The 8038-nt window shown below is 38.5% G+C and overlaps 1 protein-coding gene across 1 annotated transcript in view; it reads left to right on the top strand.

The window, feature by feature from the left end:
- Nucleotides 1-2656: 2656 nt before the first annotated feature.
- The window catches only part of RNF144B (ring finger protein 144B), a 205903-nt gene continuing 200521 nt past the window's right edge, over nucleotides 2657-8038 (top strand). The window contains exon 1 of the mRNA XM_044667471.1: nucleotides 2657-2685. The gene's annotated coding sequence lies outside the window, so the exon portion shown is untranslated. The remainder of the gene's footprint in view (nucleotides 2686-8038) is intronic.

Raw genomic sequence — 8038 nt, 5'->3', positions numbered from 1 at the left:
ACACACACACACACATATATATATATATACATATATATATATATATAGTATCCATATTGATCCATCTCTATCTCTGTCTATCTATAGATTTAGTTTCCTCACACTAATTTCCTCACACTTCAGTTCTGAGCTGATGCTCCTCATTTATTTGTGTCCAACTTTTCATGATTCATTTGGGGTTTTCTGGCAAAGATATTGGAATGTTTGTCATTTCCTTCTCTACCTCATTTTACAGATGAGGAAACTGAGGCAAACAAGGTTAAGTGTCTTACCCAGGGTCACACAACTAGTAAGTATATCAGGACAGATTGGAACTGAGGAAGATGAGTCTTCCTGACTCCAGACCTGGCACTCTATCTACTTTGCCACCTAGCTGCCCCTGCTTTGAAAGGTAGAACTTCCTTTTATTTTTGTTAAATTGACTTTATTAAGTACTTAATGTGTACCAATTACCATGCTAAATATAGGTAGCATAAATATAAGTAAAAAGAAAGATCTCCCCTGCCCTCAAGTAGCTTAGATTCTAATGGGGGAAAGCAACACATAAAAGAAAGAGGGAGAAAGTCAAGGTCCCCACATGAGGTCATGGTGTAGAAGGAAGTCTGAAGAGGCAGTGAAGGACCCCAGAAAAGAATGAAGGAGTGAACAGGACAGACTTGGGTACTTTCTTTAAAATAGAAGTTCCAGATGGAACTGACTAAGCAGAATAAGGGACTCCAGTATCTTCTAGGGTGAGAAGGCTGGTGGAAAAAAAGTCTGAAGAGTTAGAAGTAGAGCCCAAAGAGGAATGAAAGAGTGAAAGCCTGGTGCTATTTCTTATAAGATTTCACACATTTTTGTAATACTCCTTTTCAAAGCTAATCATTCTAGACTGATGAGTTCTAATCTTTTCTGTTTGCGCTCACAATGAAATCTTTCCCCCCTCCTTTCCTTTCCATTCCTTTCATCACTTTAATAGCTTATATCTTGACTTTATCTTGCTTTTACTTCTTCAGGTGCAGGGCTCAGATTTATCTTAAGTGTTTTATGATTGAATGAGCCATGATTTTGTACAAGAGAATAATGCCATTTTCCTTCTTCTTTCCAACGACATTCCTGATGATGGCCAATATTCTCTTAGACTTTTTGTCCCCATCAATCACCACAGCAAAACGTCTGTTAAAGTAACTTCCTGTATTCTTTTCTTGGGCTGTTAATTGACGACTTAGAGCACTTGATTTAGATTAGTTTCCCCTAAATCAGGTACTTTAAATGCCACATTTAAGGTCACCTGTCAATTTCTGCTCATTTTCACAGCCATAAGAGATTTTCCTACAACTTTTTCCTATCTGCTAAACTTTTTATTAACCAGAAAAGCTGTGTCATCTATAGATCTGGAAATTTCATCATGCATGACTTCTGCCAGATACTTTAGAAGAATGTTGAACAAATTGAGACTCAATGAAAGTCCCATTTGTAGTGCCTCCTTCTGGAATGGAAATGACCTTGGAATTCAGGTTCTCAAGGGCTATGCTAGTGGAAGGAAAGCTGGGGGCTCTCCAGAACCTAGAAAGGCTCTAGCTATAGGTGTGGTGACCCACTGGGTGCCTATTATCTACTCAGCTAAATTCAAAAGGTTCATCACTGGAGGGTTAGTCAGTTCAGTCCAAGGTGTGTTGTAAAGCTGAACTATTCTTACTCTTCCTTACCAACCATAATAATAACTATCATTTATATAGTAATTTACATACTTTATTATCTTATTTGAACCTCCCAACAACTCTATGGCAGGTGCTATTATTATCCCCATTTTATAGATGAGGGAACTGAGGTCCAGAGAAGGTAGGGGATTTATCCAGGGTCACACAGCCAATATGTTTCTGAGGCTAGGTTTGTATTTGTCTGCCTGCACACAATGTACTGTTCCATCTAGCTACATGATATATATAACATCTGCCTTCTCTGGACTTTTTTTTTTTTAAACCCTTAACTTTGGTGCATTGTCTCATAGGTGGAAGAGTGGTAAGGGTGGGCAATGGGGGTCAAGTGACTTGCCCAGGGTCACACAGCTGGGAAGTGGCTGAGGCCGGATTTGAACCTAGGACCTCCTGTCTCTAGGGCTGACTCTCAATCCACTGAGCTACCCAGCTGCCCTTCTCTGGACTTTTGCTCACAAGCTGTCTCCTATGCCTGGAATGCCTTCCTTCAACCCTTCTACTTCTTATCCCTTTAAGTGCCTTTCCCCCTCCTCCATGAGGCTTTTTCTGATCCCTGGCACTACTAGTGCCTTGCTCCTGAAATGACTTTTTTCATTTGTAATGTTTTGTGCATAACTTCTATGTATAGAAGTTGGCTTCTCTGATATACTACATGTTCCTTGAGAGTGGAGACCAATTCATTTTTTGTCTCTATTTCTAGTGAACCTACAATGCCTGGCACGTAGTAGGCATTTAGTAAGTGCTAGTCAGTTAATTCAGCCTCTACCATGCACGGGGCACTTAGATGATCATTGAGGACATAAAAAATAGAAAAAGCATACAGTCCTGACTAGGGGGTGGGTGAAAGAGGAAGCCACAATCTGTACAAATATGTGATTAATATTTTTTTGATCATAACAGCACCTGAAGACTGTCTCCTGAATTGTGGAGGGATGGTAATAGGTGCCAGAAGAGGAATATCAATGAAATCTCGTGTCCCTGTATTAAGGTAAGGTACTGTTTAAAATTGGTCACACAAAGGATTCCTACCTTTTGTTTCCAGTCTCCAAGCTCATTTCTAATTCAACACAATGTCACTACCCTGAATCCCCTGACTTCCCAATATTTTCATTGGAACTTTGCCATTTTTAAAATTCTCAGATATTTTATTTTCCCAATTACATTAATAACAATTTTCAATATATGTTTTTCAAAATTGTAAAATCCAAATTGCCTCCCTCCCTTCCTTCCCTCCTCGCTCTCTGAGATGGTGAGCAATTTGATCTGGGTCATACATGTATGACCATGCAAAACATATTTCCACACTGGTCAGTGTTGTAAGAGTAAACTCACATAAAACCAAAACTCCAAAATAAAACCATAAATAAACGAATGTGAAAAATAATATGCTTTGATCTGCAGCCAACTCCAACAGTTCTTTCTTTAGAGGTGGATAGCATTCTTTGCCATAAGTCCTTCAGAATTGTCCCTTTAGGGACTTTGTCAGAAATATTTAAAAAAAATCTAAGCAAGTTACACATTATTTTCTTTTTATCCATATGCCTTATCTTCTCAGAATTTGTATTAGACTAATCAGGCATTACTTAACATTATAGAAATCATGTTCCATTAATAGTAATAGGTTGTTTAAATGTTCAATGATCTTACTCAAAAGAGGGAAGGAGAAAGAGAGACTTCTGAATCTATAGAATGTTATAATAGGACTGTGATTCTCTGAGATGATGGTGGGACACAGCTGAAATTTCTTAGGAGGCAGTGGTTCTTCCGAGCCCCCTCATAACTTTCTATCCCAATGATGGGCAAACTTTTTAAAGAGGGGGCCAAAGGAAAGGAAATGCTCATCTGTCAGTCTGTTTCTAAGGCAACTCTTTCGAAGTTTCCTTGTATTGTATCCTACTCATTGTATTTGTCAGATTAGGAATAGTGTCATGGGGCCAGGATAGAACATTTCAGGGGGCCTCATAGTTTGCCCATCACTGTTCAATATGAGCATTTACAGCTTTGAAAATGGCAAATGTTGAAATTAGGGCTTGATTTATTGTTTTGCTCTTTGCTTTAGAGTATGGTGGAGAAAATATAAATGATCCATATTAAAATTAAACTGTACTGTACATTTTGGACAGGGAAGAGAAGAGCTGGTTGTTGAATATTTACCAGTACATGTACACCCCTTCAAGGAGACTACCAATATATCAACTATTAGCCATTTCTTAGCTAGAAACAGAAGATATGTCAAAGTAGTTGGAGACTTCTCACTGCAGTGTACTGAGGCATCTATGTGTACTGAAAGCCACAGTCTTAGAGATGAGCTATTTTCATGTAGAGGAAGCTAGGTGGCATAGTGGATAGAGTGCTGGACCTGAAGTCAGGAAGACTCAACTACCTGAGTTCAAATCTGACATCAGACACTTACTAGCTGCGTGATCCTGGGCAAGTCACCTAACCATCTTGGCCTCAGTTTCCTCATTTGTAAAATGAGCTGGAGAATGAAATGGCAAACCACTCCAATATCTTTGACAAGAAAACCCCAATAGGGTTGCAAAGAGTTGGATGTGATTGAAATGAGTGAACCACAATAGCATCTTCATGGAGGGGGGGGGAGAGAGAGAGAGAGAGAGAGAGAGAGAGAGAGAGAGAGAGAGAGAGAGAGAGAGAGAGAGACCTTTCTGAGAAATGTTAAATCTGATCATGAATTCTTACTTTTGCTTATAAGTGTGGGAATGAATGAATAGAAGCAAACTATTTTAAGGGTTTATGAAGTCCTAGGCAGAGAACTAAAGAACTTCAACAGGTGGTATTTTAATCATTGCTACTGATTGATGTTAGATTAGAAAGTTGTATATGAGCAGTCAACAGCTGGTGTGAGAAGTAAACTGGTAAAAAAAAGTGGTGTAAGAGCAGGAATCTGACTTCCTAGGCCAGAGATTAAAATTAAAGTAATAATAGGTTTTTAGCCAGAAAGGGAGTCTGTATCATCAAGTTGAGGAAGAATGCATTTGCCTGAAGACTTGCTGATTTGATCCAGAGGGTTTTAAATTGAAAATGAAAGAGGAGGGAGAAAATTACCTACAAACAAGTAGCAAACCAGACACTAAAGAGCTACACATGTGATATAGGAAGAATTATGGCAGAAGAATTTTTTTAGAAGTAGGAGAAAATAATTAGAAAAAGGAAATTATTAGAGAAAATAGAAATAGGAAAATAGGAAAAGAATAGGAAGGAGAAACTAATTAGAAAAGAGGAAATTATTAGATAAAATAGAAAAAATAAAACAATTAAAAAAAAGGCCTCAGCTGCCTTTATGCCAATGCAGAGGATATGAATAAAAAACAAAATGAGCTGGAGATTTTAGTGCCAGAAGGGAAATATGACATCATGGGTATTATTGAGATATAATGGGATGTGATTCATGAGTAGAATATAAAAACAGAAGGTATACACTCAGTTCAGAAAGATTAAATAAGAGTGGTAGCAGTATGACATCGTTTATTAAGGAAACTTCATTTTTCTTTGTTTATTGATTACTTTGAAGAAATTTTATGAATCTGAGGCAAAAAGAGATGGAACGGCTACCTTAAGATAAAAGCAGGAAGAGACGAAGATAGTATGATGGAGTAATACTATAGGACACCTAGTCAGAAAGATGAATTGAATGTTTAGTGCTTAATGGAGATGCCAAGCTGGCATGGAGACAGATTATAATTGTGATGGGGAATGTAAGTGATCAAGATATCTGAAGGTGGTTTCTCTCAATCTAGACATCTTTGGGTGGTCTCTTTCTGACAAAAACAGAGTTCTCTACAGTTTCTTAAATTGCTTGCTAATAATTTCCCATTTTAAAGGCAGAGGATATACTAAAGAAATCTATGATTTTGGTTCTGATTCTGACCTAAAAAGAAACTGATCAGGGAAATGGAAATTAGAACCTTATGGGTTCCTGACAAAGTTTTATAAGATTTCCCTAGAGATCTACATCAATTAATCATTGTGTCTATAGGTATGACACCTGCTTTGGTCTACCATCCAGCTCCCACTTGTAGGTTGAATTCCCTTGGGAGATGATTTCTAGGTTTATTTTATTATTTTTTTAAATTAATTTATTTTATTTAGAATATTTTTCCATGGTAACATTATTCATGTTCTTTCCCTCTCCTCACCCCCCCCCCCCGCCCCAGCCAACACACAGTTCCAGATTTCTAGGTTTAAAGTATTCTAATTGTTCACACTCCTAAAGCTAGAGCTCATGAGACCCCAGTGGCATGTTTACCTACGATAATCAACCCTTTAACACAATTAGCTCAAAACAAAGGTGTTTATTCTAATGGCATGAAAAAAACAATATCCTCAGAAACATTCCTTTATAAATCTGGGGTATATTATCCCATGACTATTCACACAAAAATGGGCATATACCTAAGAGAGGAGCGTGCATAGGAAACATATGTGGCCCAGGCAACTCATACCTCTGGCTTTATAGGGCCCAGGTAGTCTTATCTATCTAGATATAGCATTTCTATTGGCCAGATCAATCAGCTGTGCTCTCTGGAACTGTTCCTATCTGCAGGCTAACTTCTGATGGTCAAGGACAATTTTCTATCTGTTTACAAAGCCTCTCCTGTGTCTTTCCTTGGCTGACTGGTATGTTTTAGAAGGTATGTTTTGCATTTTATTTTATTTTTTTTTTAAACCCTTACCTTCCGTCTTGGAGTCAATACTGTGTATTGGCTCCAAGGCAGAAGAGTGGTAAGGGTGGGCAATGGGGGTCAAGTGACTTGCCCAGGGTCACACAGCTGGGAAGTGTCTGAGGCCAGATTTGAACCTAGGACCTCCCATCTCTAGGTCTGGCTCTCAATCCACTGAGCTACCCAGCTGCCCCTGATATGTTTTGCATTTTAAAGTTACAAAGATTGAGTCTTTGAGCAGTCAATGACTAGCTGCCCTCGAATTCTATCAAGCATGAAGAACTTCCCACCTTTTGAATGGGTAGAAAGGCATCAAAATCTGTGCTTTTTAGGCCTCATCTCTGTTATCTGCCCCTTGTGTTCTTTAGTATCATCAACTGGACTGGAGAGAAATCAGTTCTTCAGGGGTAACTTTAGGTTCTTAAAGGCTTTGCCATCCAAATGCCAGTTCAGACAGATCTTTACAGGCTCTAAAGATTCAAGTATAGGCCTGATAATGAATTTTATGTCTGTTGCCTGAGTACATTAGCTCAGCTAAGTGCTGAGATGCTCAGAATCTTTTTGGCTCACTTGTTTTTTGTGTGCGTGTGTGGTTTGTGTATGTACAGAGATAGCGAAAGAAATTGGGAGAAAAAGATAGATTGTTAACCACAGAGAAAGTTAAGCAAAGTCTTGGGGAGGAGGTGGCAGATGATCCGTGACTTGAAGGAAGCTACGAATTCCAAGAGGCAGGGGTTTGAAGAAAGAGTGTCTTTGAGAGAGCTGTATTAAAATCTCAGAAGCTGGCGGTGGAATGTTACACATATCAAATAGGCTAAATTGACTGGAATGGAAAATGCATGAAGGAAAGCAATATGATATAAAGGAGGAGGGAATTAAATTGTGGTGAACCTTTAAAACCAGGTGGAGGTATTTACATTTTCTCTTGGGGGCAATTGGGAGTCACTGAAATTTTAAAAAATTAGATAATGATATAATCAAATCAGTTAGGTGGTGCCAGACCTAGAGATAGGAGGTCCTGGGTTCAAATGTGACCTCAGACATTTCCTAGCTGTGTGACCCTGGGCAAGTCACTTAAACCCTGTTGCCTAGCCCTCATCACTCTTCTGCTTTAGAACCAATATACTGTATTGATTCTAAAATACAAGGTAAGGGTTTAAAAAATCTGTTTTACAGATATGAGTGTGGTGGACAAATTGGAGTCAGGGAGAGGAGAGAAGAAAAGCAGGAAGACCAATTAAGAGGTTACTGGAATCCTCTAGCCAAGAGGTAGTGATAACTTGAACTGAGATAAAGGCTATATATGGAAATAAGTAGATAGATAGAAAAATATTATAGACAATGAAGAGGTAGAATCTATAAGACTTGAAAACTCATTAAATAGTGGAGGCAGTGAGAGTGGTAAGAGTCAAGAATCACTTCAGTGTTGTAAACTTGGGGGTCTGGAAGACCAAATATGCCTTCAAAAGAATGAAGGAGATTGGAAGAAGGATTTGAAGGAATGTACTAACATCAGTTTTGGACACATTGAGTTTGAGATAACTGCAGGACTTCTAGGTAGAGATGCCCACAAGGAAGGTTGTAATGTAAGACTTGAATTCAGAAGAAATATGAGGGCTGGGTATGTAGATTTGGGAGTTATCCACACAGTTATGAGCA

The sequence above is a fragment of the Gracilinanus agilis genome, chromosome 1, assembly GCF_016433145.1.
Source record: "Gracilinanus agilis isolate LMUSP501 chromosome 1, AgileGrace, whole genome shotgun sequence".
NCBI classification, from domain to species: domain Eukaryota; kingdom Metazoa; phylum Chordata; class Mammalia; order Didelphimorphia; family Didelphidae; genus Gracilinanus; species Gracilinanus agilis.
This window is presented reverse-complemented; position numbering and strand designations above follow the sequence as displayed.